Here is a 16341-nt window from a genome sequence, read left to right as displayed (position 1 = left end):
GGCTGACGGGTATTGACGGAACTTCCAGCAAAAAAAAAATGGATAAAGAAAAATGGAGGGAAAAATATCAGTGCAGCAATGGGTGTTGAAAGTAGCCGGGTACGTGTACAATACTTCAATTATATCTCCTCCAGACAGAAAGAGAGTATTAAGAGCTACGATGAACTCACCTAAAGGATTATTAGGAACACCATACTAATACTGTGTTTGACCCTCTTTCGCCTTCAGAACTGCTTTAATTCTACATGGCATTGATTCAACAAGGTGCTGAAAGCATTCTTTAGAAATGTTGGCCCATATTGATAGGATAGCATCTTGCAGTTGATGGAGATTTGTGGGATGCACATCCAGGGCACGAAGCTCCCGTTCCACCACATCCCAAAGATGCTCTATTGGGTTGAGATCTGGTGACTGTGGGGGCCAGTTTAGTACAGTGAACTCATTGTCATGTTCAAGAAACCAATTTGAAATGATTCGACCTTTGTGACATGGTGCATTATCCTGCTGGAAGTAGCCATCAGAGGATGGGTACATGGTGGTCAAAAAGGGATGGACATGGTCAGAAACAATGCTCAGGTAGGCCGTAGCATTTAAACGATGCCCAATTGGCACTAAGGGGCCTAAAGTGTGCCAAGAAGACATCCCCCACACCATTACACCACCACCACCAGCCTGCACAGTGGTAACAAGACATGATGGATCCATGTTCTCATTCTGTTTACGCCAAATTCTGACTCTACCATCTGAATGTCTCACCTCTTTTTCCTATTTGTAGTGGAGATGAGTGGTACCCGGTGGGGTCTTCTGCTGTTGTAGCCCATCCGCCTCAAGGTTGTACGTGTTGTGGCTTCACAAATGCTTTGCTGCATACCTCGGTTGTAGCGAGTGGTTATTTCAGTCAAAGTTGCTCTTCTATCAGCTTGAATCAGTCGGCCCATTCTCCTCTGAGCTCTAGCATCAACAAGGCATTTTCGCCCACAGGACTGCCGCATACTGGATGTTTTTCCCTTTTCACACCATTCTTTGTAAACCCTAGAAATGGTTGTGCGTGAAAATCCCAGTAACTGAGCAGATTGTGAAATACTCAGACCGGCCCGTCTGGCACCAACAACCATGCCACGCTCAAAATTGCTTAAATCACCTTTCATTCCCATTCAGACATTCAGTTTGGAGTTCAGGAGATTGTCTTGACCAGGACCACACCCCTAAATGCATTGAAGCAACTGCCATGTGATTGGTTGATTAGATAATTGCATTAATGAGAAATTGAACAGGTGTTCCTAATAATCCTTTAGGTGAGTGTATATGTATGTATGTTTATGTATGTCCAATTGCTTTGACAATACAAATGAAATGAATTGAGAGAGAGAGAGAGAGAGAGAGAGGAATATGAGCTCCTAAAAAACATTTGTTTTTATACATAAGCGGATTTAATTTGTGATTTACAAATGAATATATAGCACTATAAACATACACAGAAGACATGGAATAGAAATTCAGAAGAAAAAGTATTCAAAAAATAATAATTTTAAGAGAAACACAAAAAGAAGAAAGCAGAGAGACAGTTCAGGAAGAAAAGTCAGAAAAGAAAAGCTGAAGACAAGAATTGGAGGTAAGAGACAAATAATTAAACAAAAAAATATGTATTAATAAAATAAATAAGCATTCTCAGTAGTTGACTCAGCCAATGAAAATGCAGAGCTCCGATTTGAATAGAGTGACAGTAGGAGAGAGCCCAACTGCCACTGAGACTGATAGAAATCTATCGAACAGCAGTCTGACTGCAGAGCTGCCTTTTGAAATCTGATACCCTGAAGACATTCGCTCTGCACAGGCTAAGAAGGACTACAAACAAGCTGTGATGAGAGCATCTCCTGAGACCCTCATCCTAGACTACACCGGTAAAGGAGAAAACAGGGTCAAGAACAATCTACTGTTCTACACCGCCTTTCACAAAACCCTGTGCCAGACATACCCCAATAACAACAAGAGGGGCATTAGCAGAGGCAGGCAGATCTCAGTGCTGGTAGAGAAAGACACAGACAGTGTGATGCTCACTTTTAATGTATACCACAACGGGACCATCATGGTGCAGGGCAGCGAGAGCAGCCTGGACCAATTAGCTCTCGGCTTCCACACCTCAAAGCAGCAGACTGAGGTAGAGAAACAAGAGCCAGAGCCGGCCACCCTGCAGTCTGCCCCCAGCCACACGGAGCCAGACAGTGCCCCATCTCCCACAGACTGCCCCCCTGTCTCCCCAAAACTCTCCAGCAACATTAAAACACTAAAGGAATGCCTATCAGTGCTGGAGCTGGAGTTTGCGGAGTTCAGGGAGCAGACCTTGAGCACCCTGGCCCAGACCTCCTTGTGCGATCAGCTCCGGGATGAGATGCACAGACTAAAGATGCAGCACAAGGCTGAGATCCATGAGCTGAGAGCAGCAGTGAGAGACCTGGAGGAGCAGAGCCAAACCCTGAGGACGGAGCTGCGCAGAGCGAGGGAGGAGCTGACCAGGACACCCCAGCACAGCCAGCTAAGGAGCCTGCAGAGCCAGCTGGAGGAGCTAAGAGAGGAGCTACACATCACTGGAGCACAGAGACTGCACTGCACTGACCCCACAACACCTCCAACCCCTGACGCACCCACTGATCCACCCACACTCCCCACCACTCCTGACACACCCACTATCACCAGACCTGCCACTAATACACAACCCCCTGAAACGCCACTCCCCCAAAACACACCCGCTGCCCCCACCACTCCCGACGCAAACCCGGAGTGGCAGGTCAACGCAGAGGTGGTCATTCTGAGCGAATCCAATGGGAAGTTCCTGGTTGAGAGGCGCCTCTTCCCTGGGCGAAAAGTGAAAAAGCTTTGGTGCTCCACAGCACAGAGAGCCCTGGAGCTGCTCTCCAAGAGGAGGCTTTGCCAAGTCAAACACATCCTCATCCACACCGGCACTAACGACCTGAGTGCCCGCAGGGGCGATGTGGCCTCAGCCCTGAGACAGGTAGCAACGAAAGCCACAGAGGAATTCCCAACTGCCAAAATTTCCATCTCCACACTGCTGCCCCGCACAGACGTGCCCCTGCACATCATCCAGGCCATCAACGCAGAAGTGTCCCGAAGATGTGCCCTCCTCCCCAACGTCCACCTGGCACACCACTGAGACATCCAGCCACATCACCTGTATGACCACGTCCACCTCAACAAGACGGGTGTGAGGATCATCTCAAAGGTCCTCAAGGACACAACCCTGGGCCGAAACCCCACACACCCCCACCTCGAGACCAGGAGCAACCCCCCCAGCCCCCGGCCACATCCCCAGCCACCGGCTCCACCCCAGCCCCAGCCCCTGAGACCCCGCGGCCCCATTCCCCACCCCCCCATCCCCAGAGGGCCCGTCCAGCACAGCAGAGCGGACAGCCGGGGACCAGCACAGCCACACAGCCACGCAGCAGCGGCTTCCAGAGCCTGGAGGCCCGATGCTGCCCAGCTGGCCCAGATAAGGCAACTCCTCAGTGTCATCTGTACCACACTGCTGAGTTAACTGAGCCTCAACACACATATATATGGTTGTGGAGATGGAGAGTAAGAAAAAATGTGATTTAATTATTCTGATATTTTGATGCAAAGATAAAATCTTTGTGTGATTATTATGTATATCCATATATAATTATTAATAGTAATATAATATCAGTTGTAGACCACAAATTAAACTTTCTTATGTAGAAGAGACAAGTATAATAAAATATATGAACATGTCCTTTAAAATAAGCAGTTGGAATATGCAGGGTTTACGCTCCTCAACTTTTGGAATGAAGAGCACAGGCCCTGAACTGATCAACACTGTAAATAGTTCAGATGTTTTCATTCTTGTAGAGACTTGGTGCTGTGCAGATATGTCTATACACTGGATGGATACAATGGATACAGGGAGCTGATTGTGCCCTCCTATAAAAAACCCAAAGTCAGGTGTGGCAGGGCCTCGTGGGGGATTATCGTGTGGTACAGGGAGGAGCTCCGAGCAGCCCTATGCCCAGTACAGAGAGGAGACACACACCTGTGGATGAAAATCAGAAAAGACACCCTACAAAATAACACAGATATATACCTATGTGCAATTTATATGCCACCCGCAGACTCCCCCTACTATAATGAGGAAGGCTTTCATGAGCTTCAAAACGAAATCTGCCACTTCCAGACCCTGGGCTCTGTACTGCTGTGTGGCGATCTCAATGCCAGGACTGGCAGAGAGATGGACTACATCAATACAGAGGGGAACACACACCTGTTCGGAGACTCCCCGCTGTGCCACACACACACCTCCACACTGACACAGCCACGACAGCGTGGTAAACAAGAGCAGGAAGCAGGTAGTGCGCCTATGTAAAAGCCTGGGTCTATATATCATCAATGGCAGGACCAGGGGGTACTCTCTGGGGAGATTCACATACTGCTCGGCTCTGGGCAGCAGTGTGGTGGACTACGCCATAACTGACCTGGACCCACAAGCCAACAATGCGTTTGTAGTCAGACAACAATCTCCACTATCAGACCACAGCCAAATAACACTTTACCTAAAAAGATTAGCGCAGCCACAAGTCAGAGCCAAAATTCCCACAAAACTGGTCTCCCTGCCACCCAGTTAGAGATGGTCAGAGCCCAGCACAGAGAACTACACAAGAGCCCTGAATAGTGATGAGATTGAAAACATGTTAGACAGATATCAATCCTCACACTATCAAATAAACCAAAACGGAATAAACTCAGCCACCAAAACACTGAATGAAATATTTGAGAGACTGGCTTTAAAATCAAACATTAAAACAATTAAAAACCAAAATATGAAATCGTCTAAAAGAAAAAAAGAACAGTGGTGTGACCAGGAGTGTGAAACTTCTAGGAAACACCTGAGACATCTCTCCAACACTAAACACAGAGAGCCCGACAACCAGGAGGCTCGCCTCAGCTACTGCCAGGCCCTGCGGCACTACAAGCAACTCCTCAGTAAGAAAAAAGACCACTATATGGGCAGAATAAATACCCCAAAAACAAAAAATGAAATACCAATTCAAAATGGAGAAATCTGGAAAACACACTTTGAAAAACTTTACCAAAATGTTGAAAACAATCCAAAGCCAGAACAGGTTAAAATATTAAAAAACCTAAATAAATTGGAAGAAATCATTAAGAATAACCAAAATCCCTTAGATAACCCATTTACAATACAGGAACTAAAACATCAACTCAAAATCCTCAAACCCAGGAAAGTCAGCGGCCCCGACAGCATCAGCCCTGAGATGCTGAAGCACAGCAGCCCGCAGCTGCAGGAGGCTCTGCTCAAACTCTTTAACCTGGTGCTGAGAGCCGGGTGTTTCCCTGAGGTCGGGAATCAAGGATTGATCACCCCGATTTTTAAAAGTGGAGACAAATTAGACCCCAATAACTACTGGGGCAGCTGTGTGAGCAGTAACCTGGGGAAGGTGTTCTGCAGTATCATCAACGCCCAGATACTGGCCTTCCTTACCAAGCACAGTGTCCTGAATAAGAGTCAGATTGGCTTCCTACCAAAACACCGCACAACCGATCATATTTACACTCTACACACCCTCATAAATAAATATACCCAAAACAATAAAGGAAAAATATTTGCCTGTTTTGTAGACTTTAGAAAGGCATTTGACTCAATCTGGCACAAGGGATTATTTTATAAACTTCTACAGAGTGGTGTAGGGGGTAAAGTTTATGACATCATTAAATCAATGTATTCTGAAAACAAATGCGGAGTTCAAATTGGCAACTCAAGAACAGAGTTCTTCACTCAGGGGCGGGGAGTGAGACAGGGCTGCAGTCTGAGTCCAACACTGTTCAACATCTACATCATCGAGTTGGCCACAGTGTTGGAGCAGTCTGACGCCCGCAGCCTAACTCTCCATGACACAGAGATCAAGTTCCTGCTCTATGCAGACGACCTGGTGCTGCTGTCGCCCACAGAGCAGGGGCTTCAGCAGAACCTGGCGCTGCTAGAGCAGTACTGTCAGAAATGGGCCCTGGCAGTCAATCTGGACAAGACCAGAGTTATGGTTTTTCAGAAAAAAGCCCCATCTCAGGGAAACAGGTACCGCTTCACTCTGGGCAGCACTGGATTAGAGCACTGCACCAGATACAACTACCTTGGCCTGACCATCAGTGCGTCAGGGAGCTTCAGCCTGGCTATAAACGCATTAAAAGACAAGGCACGCCGGGCATTTTATGCCATAAAGACACAATTTGGGAAAACAACAATACCAATAACTATTTGGATTAAAATATTAAACTCCATCATCCAACCAATCCTGCTATATGGGAGCGAAGTGTGGGGTCCCCTCATGAACCTCAATAACAGCAATTGGGACAAAAGCCCCATGGAAATATTCCACCTAGAATTTAATAAAAACATCTTACACGTACACAGAAACGCCCCCACGGCTCTGAGGCTCACAGAGCCCGAACACACAATGACCAAAACAACTACAATTGGGAAAATTGACATGTACCTGAAAAGCAAATACACAAAAGATTAGAGACACGAATTAGAATTACAAAACAAATTGGAATGCTACCGGGCCCTGAATAGAAACATTACATTGGCTGAATACTTAAAAATCCAAAATATAAAAGAGAGACAAAATCTAACTAAATACAGGCTCAGTGACCACAGCCTCGCCATTGAAAAAGGCCGCTACAGAAAATTCTGGGTTGCCAGAGAAGAGCGGCTGTGCAGCCAGTGTGACCTAGGGGAGGTCGAAACACAGGCGCATTTCCTGCTGTCCTGCCCTAAATACACAAAAATCAGGGAGACATACTTTAAAATATTAAAAATGCATATCCCTGAGTTCAGCATGATCCCCGATTGCTGCAAACTCCCCGTCCTGCTGGGAGAGGAGGAGCGCACTGCCTTCTTAGCAGCGCAATATGTATCCACCTGCCACAGCCTGCGAGACAGTGTGTAGACACCAGCCTGTGGCACTCCATTTGCAAAACAAAATAAAAACAGTGATTTTTCTGATGTCATGACACAAATTTTGATACAAACAACAAATATGGTTTATATCCTACTTAATTTTATTTCAATGTGTACTATATTTGTTCCACTGAATCTTGTATTGCAATGTTTTGTCTTGATTGATAGAACATTTGTATCTGCTTTGGCAATATTGTGATAGATCATGCCAATAAAGCACCTTTGAATTGAATTGAAATGAATTGACAGACAGACAGACAGACACACGCACACACACACACACACACACACACACACACACACAGAGCCAGCCAGCCAGACAGCCAGCCAGCTCAGCCATGACATCACGAGCCTCTCTCAGCTGACTGCTATGACATCACAGAGCACGTACATTCCGTTGCTTGCCGTCTGTCAACCACTCAGTCACTGCCAGCCAGACTGGCTGGCTGGCTGGATGGGGGGGCTGCTTGCTGCTGCTGCGTATCTTAGCAAGCTAATTTGCCTGACCGGCCTTCCTACTCCTATGCCCAAATGCCCACCTAAGCCTCGTTTGTAATGCATGTCATTGTATTTCAAAAAGGAATCTGGAAATAGTAAACCTATTTTCTTTATTTGAATGTATTAAAGATCACATTTTATTACATTTTCTTTTTCTGTACTTCATTACATTATATTGAGATTCATAATTCTATTATTTATTTTCCGTATGTATGTATGTATGTATGTATTATTGTATGGAAGGAAAGTTAGAAATGATTTTCTCAAACCTGTTTTTCTCTCTTGTATACTTAAGAAAGATAAGGTCAAGCTAGAAGGTCAGGAGGCCATAAGGTAGTTTGATTTCTGTTTGTTATTTACGATGAGAACCTTGGAGACAATGTCAAACGGTATGACCTACGTGCCTGTTCCTTAAAACCATGTGTAGATCTATGAACTCTGTTCTATAATGAAATATGTTCTGCTTAGTTAGCCTTTAAGATAACATTGTAATGATTTTCTAGCATGTATGTATGTATGTATGTATGTCCAATTGCTTTGACAATACAAATGAATTGAATTGAGAGGGAGAGAGAGAGAGAGAGAGAGAGAGAGAGAGAGACAGAGAGAGAGACAGACAGACAGACAGACAGACTGACAAACACAAACAGACACACACACACACACACACACACACACACACACACACACACAGACACACACACAGCCAGCCAGCCAGCCAGCCAGCCAGCTCAGCGATGACATCACAAGCCTCTCTCAGCTGACTGCTATGACATCACAGAGCATGAACATTCCGTTGCTTGCCGTCTGTCAACCACTCAGTCACTGCTAGCCAGACTGGCTGGCTGGCTGGATGTGGGGGCTGCTTGCTGCTGCTGTGTACCTTAGCAAGCTTATTTGCTTGACCGGCCTTCCTACTCCTCTGCCCACATGCCCACCTATGCCCGATCTGCTGTTCACCTGGATCACAGCTCTGCCCCAACAAGGCAGATCCTCCCAAAAATGGTACAAAATGATCCACGTTCCCCTCCACAGAAAGCTTTAGCCCAAAATAAGGGACACATTCTGCCCAATATGTCAGCGCCAACCACAGCCTGAGGGACACAGTGACACACGAGCACTGGCTGTAAATATAATGTAAATACTCGTTTGTAATGCATGTCATTGTATTTCAAAAAAGGAATCTGGAAATGGTATACCTATTTTCTTTATTTGTATGTATTAAAGATCACATTTTATTACATTTTCTTTTTCTGTACTTCATTACATCTTATTGTGATTCATAATTCTATTATTTATTTTCCGTGTATATGTATGTATGTATGTATTGTGACAAACCAAGGGGCAGGGTCATACATGGCAGATATGTCAGGCCAGGTCTGCTGCAAGGTGTGTACTCTAGGGTAGAATACCGACCCTAGGCAACTACACTCCCCAGAAACCCTCAGGCAGCCATTCTAGCACCTAATGTGGTCACTTGGTGTTACTTCCTCAATTATTCACCAGGTATATAAGGCGGGCCTGAGAGAGAGAGAAGTGAGAGACAATAGGGTGAGTTATCTGGAAAACAGAGGTAGCTCATAAGGAGAAAGCCAAGACTTATTTATTCCAGACTTTGTTTAAAATAGAATGATTATGTAAGATTAGTTACAACTCCAGTGTGAGTTAGGTTTTGTTTTCAGATTTGTTTTGTTTGAAGTAAACATACAGGCACAGCCCTGTATTTGCAACCTCCTCCCTGGGTCATGACTGGTTTTTACTCCTAAGAAGATCACAGAGAAGACCCGCACATGTGTACAGCCAAGGCGTTTTGTCACATTTGGTGTAGAATGCGGGCAGCACCTCATGAAACCCAGACTGGCTGAGTGAATTTTTTTATCCAAAAAAAAAAAAACTACAGGCTGTAATAGCCCAACAGGAAGCGACCAGGGTGCAGCAGGTGGCTCACCAGGATGCTATGCGGATGCATCAGGAAGCACTGCAGGTCCAGCATGATACAAATAAAATGTTTAGAGAAGAGCAGGAAAAGGTGACTAAAGAGCTGAAAGAGAGTGTTGAAGCACTTGCAACCAGGATTGGGCCACAGGGGGCTGCAACCCATTCCACTCCCCGCACCAATCACTTTCTGCAGAAAATGACAAAACAGGACGATGTTGAGGCCTTCCTTATGACCTTTGAGAGGACAGCAGAGAGAGGGATGGCCAAAAGATTCCTGGGCAGGGCTTGTGGCACCTTATCTGGCAGGGGATGCACAGAAAGCGTACTTTGATCTGGAGCTGAAGGACGCCCAGGACTATGATAAATTGAAAGCGGAGATAATGACCCGATTGGGCGTGACCACCGCAGTGAGGGCACATCGGTTTCAGCAGTGGGCCTACCAACCAGGACAACCAATCCGAACGCAGATGTTTGATCTGATCCATCTGGCCAGGAAATGGCTACAGCCAGAGGTCCATTCATCAGCCGAGGTGGTGGAGGCCATAGTCCTTGACAACTACCAACGCTGTTTGCCCAAGGACGTTCGACGCTGGGTTGGCCAGAATGAGGTGCTGTCCGCTGACACCTTGGTGGCCATTGTAGAGCGGTTCTATACAGCCGGAGCAGCAGAGCATGTACCGGAGGTTAAAAACTCGTTCCCCAGGCCATGACGAACCAGCGGACCGGGTAAGATGGTTCCAAAGTACTCTGGGAAACATGACGCGCTGGACTGGAAGAAAAGAGCAAGACTGGGGGGGGCAAAGGTGGGGCCTAAAGCCGAGACTAAGGGTTATAGGGGGTCACCATCACAACCAATTGTCTGCTACAATTGTGACAAAGTAGGACATATTGCGGCCCACTGCCCAGGTAGAGAGGAACCAATGCAATGTAATGTGTGTGATATGGGGAAAGAGAAACCGGTATTTTATGCCTGCCCTGTTGGGACGGATGTTTTCATAGGCGGAGTACCTAATCCAAAACACATGTGTACAGTGATAGTCGATGAGAAAGAAGTGGCTGCTCTACTCGACTCTGGCAGTATGGTTACACTGGTCACAGAAAAATTAGTAGCGACCAACAAGCTGGATAGACATCAGGAGCTCAGTATCACATGCACACATGGTGACACACGCCCCTATCCCACAGCCCTTGTAAACATACAGACAGAGGCCGGGAAACTAGATTACGAAGTCGGTGTGGTACCCAACATGCCATATGATGTGATACTGGGACGATATTTTCCTAATTTTGGAAAACTAGATAGAAAACATAGTAAATTGGAAATGCACACTGAAAACTGTAAGCCAGAAGTTGCCTCGATCCCACAACTAGAGCTAAAAGTAGACCTGGTTCCAGTTGAGTCGACAGTGAAGGTTTTGGTTGGGGAAAATTAAACTGAAAACATAGGGGTGGAATGTAGTGACGTAGATGACCCTATGGAGGGTGAGGAACCCAGCACTAGCAGGGTGGGTGAGAATCCATTCATAGAGACCCCTGAAGCTGACAATGTAGAAGTGTCAGTGTTAGAGGGACTCCCCACTGATTTTGGCAGAGCACAGGTGCGAGATCTCACTCTACACTATGCTAAAGAAAATGTGAAGGTAGTAAATGGGACCCCTATGACTACTGCAGACCCGCCAACAGCTTATCCTTATTTTATGGTAAAAAATGACCTATTGTACCGTGTAAATAAGATAGGGGTGGACATTGTGGAGCAATTGCTAGTTCCCACCCCATTCAGACGAACAGTTCTCAGTCTGGCACATGGGCATATCCTGGGGGGACATCTGGGGATGGACAAAACCAAGGATAGACTCCTGAGGAGGTTTTACTGGCCAGGCATACATGCAGACGTGACAGAACATTGTAGCTCATGTCCTGAATGTCAACTACATGCTCCTAAACCAGCCTTCAGAAGCCCACTGGTCCCTTTGCCCATCATAGAGACCCCCTTTGCTAGGATAGCTATGGATGTGGTGGGACCTCTCCCAAAATCAGCCAGAGGGCATCAGTATATACTGGTTATTTTGGATTATGCCACCAGGTACCCAGAAGCCATTCCACTGCGGACCATGGCTTCAAAAGGTATTGCAAAAGAGCTAATGTTGATGTGTAGTAGGGTGGGGATACCGAGGGAGATATTAACAGATCAGGGCACACCCTTTATGTCTAAGGTTATGACCGATCTGTGTAAATTGTTGCAGGTTAAGCAGTTGAGAACATCAGTCTACCACCCACAAACAGATGGGTTGGTTGAGAGATTTAATAGGACCCTGAAGTCCATGCTAAGAAAGGTAATCGATAAGGATGGGAAAAATTGGGAATTCATGCTGCCCTACTTGATGTCTGCCATTAGGGAAGTCCCACAGGCTTCCCTGGGCTTTTCGCCTTTTGAACTGTTATATGGGAGGCACCCCAGGGGGATATTAGACATAGCCCGTGAAACGTGGGAACACGAGTCCACTCCTTTCCGGAGTGTAGTCGAGCACATCAATGCTATGCAAGAGAGAATAGCCACAGTCACTCCCATTGTGAGAGAGCACCTAAGGCAGGCACAGGAACACCAACAATTCGCCTATAATCGTCAGGCTACACTGAGGGTGTTCCAGCCTGGTGATAGGGTGTTGGTGTTGGTTCCCACTGTAGAATGTAAATTTCTGGCTACGTGGATGGGACCTTATGAGATTATAGAGCGAATACGGGAAGTGAACTATAAGGTTCAGCAACCCGGCCGCCGACCCCCAGAACAAATATATCATGTCAACTTAATAAAAGCCTGGAAGGACAGGGAAGTGTTGATGTTGACTTACCCCCCTCAGCCACTAGGGACACCGAAGGTGAATATTGCAGCTGCCTTGTCACCTGACCAGTTGAAGGAGGTGAACGACTTGATAATACGTAATAGGGAAGTTTTCTCAGGCATACCGGGGCGTACCCATTTAGTCTCTCACAACATTGTGTCTCTCCCAGGAAAGAAGGTAAATATGAGGCCTTACAGGGTACCAGAAGCTCGCAGGAACACTATTAGAAATGAGGTTAAGGAAATGCTGGAGGCAGGGGTTATTGAAGAATCCCACAGTGAGTGGTCCAGCCCTATAGTCATGGTTTCCAAACCTGATGGCTCCTGGAGATTCTGTAATGATTTTAGAAAGGTTAATGAAATTTCAAAGTTTGATGCATACCCAATGCCCCGAGTAGATGAATTGTTAGAGAATATTGGGAATGCTCGCTATATTTCAACTATTGACTTAGCCAAGGGCTACTGGCAGATTCCCTTGACCCCGGGTGCCAAAGAAAAAACAGCCTTTGCAACCCCAGATGGTCTGTTTCACTACACAGTGATGCCCTTTGGCCTGCATGGTGCTCCTGCCACCTTTCAAAGGTTGATGGACCACATACTTAGACCACACAGGACGTATGCGGCAGCATATTTAGATGATGTGGTCATTCACAGTCCAGATTGGGAATCACATTTGTCTCAGCTCCAAGCGGTATTGGATTCAATACATGCAGCAGGCCTGATGGCTAATCCAACCAAATGCAATTTGGGGTTGGAAGAGGCCAAATACTTGGGCTATACAGTAGGGAGGGGTATGGTGAAACCCCAAATATCCAAGGTTGAAGCCATAAACTCTTGGCCTAGGCCTGTCAATAAAAAGCAGGTTAGGGCATTTTTAGGGTTAACTGGGTATTACCGGAGGTTTATTCCCAACTATGCTACCTTAGCGGCCCCTCTGACTGATATGACTAAGGCTACAGAACCCAATATGGTTAGATGGGGTGATACAGCAAACCGGGCTTTCCGGAGCCTACAGGAGGCGCTCTGCCGCAACCCCGTTTTAATGGTACCTGACTTTCAGAAAGAATTTATAGTCCAGACGGACGCCTCTGAGGTGGGGATCGGAGTGGTTTTGTCCCAAAGAATGGGTGATCACGAACACCCGGTGTTGTTCCTTAGCAGAAAGTTGGAATCCAATGAAATAAATTATTTGGTAGTTGAAGAAGAATGTTTGGCAGTGAAGTGGGCTTTGGACAGTCTTCGATACTATTTGTTGGGCAGGCACTTCACCCTGATCACTGACCATGCCCCCCTCACTTGGATGCATCGTTCGAAAGACAGGAATGCCCGTGTGATGAGGTGGTTTTTGAGTCTCCAACATTTTCATTTCACCCTGCAGCACAGGCCAGGGAAGGCCATGGGGAATGTTGATGGGCTGTCCCGGGTGCATGCTTTTTTGCGGCTGTCGCTCGACCTATGGGGTCGCAGCTGGGGGGGAGGATGTGGGACAAACCAAGGGGCAGGGTCATACATGGCAGACATGTCAGGCCAGGTCTGCTGCAAGGTCTGCACTCTAGGGAAGAAAACCGACCCTAGACAACTACACTCCCCAGAAACCCTCAGGCAGCCTAATGTGGTCACTTGGTGCTACTTCCTCAATTATTCACCAAGTATATAAGGCGGAAAGATAGAGTCAAGCTAGAAGGTCAGGCCAGAAGCTAGTTTGATTTCTGTTTGTTATTTACGATGAGAACCTTGGAAACAATGTCAAACGGTATGACCTACGTGCCTGTTCCCTAAAACCATGTGTAGACCTATGGACTCTGTTCTATAATGATATATGTTCTGCTTAGTTAGCCTTTAAGATAACATAGTAATGACTTTCTAGCATGTATGCATGTATGTATGTCCAATTGCTTTGACAATACAAATGAATTGAATTGAGAGGGAGAGAGAGAGAGAGAGAGAGAGAGAGAGAGAGAGAGACAGACAGACTGAAAAACAGACAAACAGACACACACACACACACACAGGCATACACACACACACACAGAGCCAGCCAGCCAGCCAGCTCAGCAATGACATCACGAGCCTCTCTCAGCTGACTGCTATGACATCACAGAGCACGTACATTCCGTTGCTTGCCGTCTGACAACCACTCAGTCACTGCCAGCCAGACTGGCTGGCTGGCTGGATGTGGGGGATGCTTGCTGCTGCTGCGTACCTTAGCAAGCTTATTTGCTTGACCGGCCTTCCAACTCCTCTGCCCACATGCCCACCTATGCCCGATCTGCTGTTCACCTGGTCACAGCTCCGCCCCAACAAGGCAGATTCTCCCAAAAATGGTACAAACTGATCCACGTTCCCCTCCACGGAAAGCTTTAGCCCAAAATAAGGGACAAATTCTGTAACAACATAATGGATGCCCACCCAACCTGTGACAAAACTGAGAAAAAAGAAAAACACCAGTCCTCCTGGGGGAGGGACACACAGCCACCCTGGCTGCCCAATATGTCAGCGCCTACCACAGCCTGAGGGACACAGTGACACACGAGCACCGGCTGTAAATATAATGTAAATACTTGTTTGTTATGCATGTCATTGTATTTCAAAAAAGGAATCTGGAAATAGTAAACCTATTTTCTTTATTTGTATGTATTAAAGATCACATTTTTTTACATTTTAATTTTCTGTACTTCATTACATCTTATTGTGATTCATAATTCTATTATTTATTTTCCGTGTAGATGTATGTATGTATGTATGTATGTATGTATGTATGTATATGTATGTATGTCCAATTGCTTTGACAATACAAATGAATTGAATTGAGAGGGAGAGAGAGAAAGAGAGAGAGAGAGAGAGAGAGAGAGAGAGAGAGAGAGAGAGGAATATGAGCTCCTAAAAAACATTTGTTTTTATACATAAGCGGATTTAATTTGTGATTTACAAATGAATATATAGCACTATAAACATACACAGAAGACATGGAATAGAAATTCAGAAGAAAAAGTATTCAAAAAATAATAATTTTAAGAGAAACACAAAAAGAAGAAAGCAGAGAGACAGTTCAGGAAGAAAAGTCAGAAAAGAAAAGCTGAAGACAAGAATTGGAGGTAAGAGACAAATAATTAAACAAAAAAATATGTATTAATAAAATAAATAAGCATTCTCAGTAGTTGACTCAGCCAATGAAAATGCAGAGCTCCGATTTGAATAGAGTGACAGTAGGAGAGAGCCCAACTGCCACTGAGACTGATAGAAATCTATCGAACAGCAGTCTGACTGCAGAGCTGCCTTTTGAAATCCGATACCCTGAAGACATTCGCTCTGCACAGGCTAAGAAGGACTACAAACAAGCTGTGATGAGAGCATCTCCTGAGACCCTCATCCTAGACTACACCGGTAAAGGAGAAAACAGGGTCAAGAACAATCTACTGTTCTACAGCGCCTTTCACAAAACCCTGTGCCAGACATACCCCAATAACAACAAGAGGGGCATTAGCAGAGGCAGGCAGATCTCAGTGCTGGTAGAGAAAGACACAGACAGTGTGATGCTCACTTTTAATGTATACCACAACGGGACCATCATGGTGCAGGACAGCGAGAGCAGCCTGGACCAATTATCTCTCGGCTTCCACACCTCAAAGCAGCAGACTGAGGTAGAGAAACACAAGCCAGAGCCAGCCACCCTGCAGTCTGCCCCCAGCCACACGGAGCCAGACAGTGCCCCATCTCCCACAGACTGCGGGAGTTCAGGGACTAAAGATGCACCACAAGGCTGAGATCCATAAGCTGAGAGCAGCAGTGAGAGACCAGGAGGAGCAGAGCCAAACCCTGAGGACGGAGCTGCACAGAGCGAGGGAGGAGCTGACCAGGACACCCCAGCACAGCCAGCTGAGGAGCCTGCAGAGCCAGCTGGAGAAGCTAAGAGAGGAGCACAGAGACTGCACTGCACTGACCCCACAACACCTACAACCCCTGACGCACCCACTGACGCACCCACTGATCCACCCACACTCCCCACCACTCCTGACACCCCCACTATCACCAGACCTGCCACTAATACACAAACCCCTGA

Source organism: Amia ocellicauda, unplaced genomic scaffold, assembly GCF_036373705.1.
Source record: "Amia ocellicauda isolate fAmiCal2 unplaced genomic scaffold, fAmiCal2.hap1 HAP1_SCAFFOLD_31, whole genome shotgun sequence".
Classification (NCBI taxonomy): Eukaryota; Metazoa; Chordata; class Actinopteri; order Amiiformes; family Amiidae; genus Amia; species Amia ocellicauda.
This window is presented reverse-complemented; position numbering follows the sequence as displayed.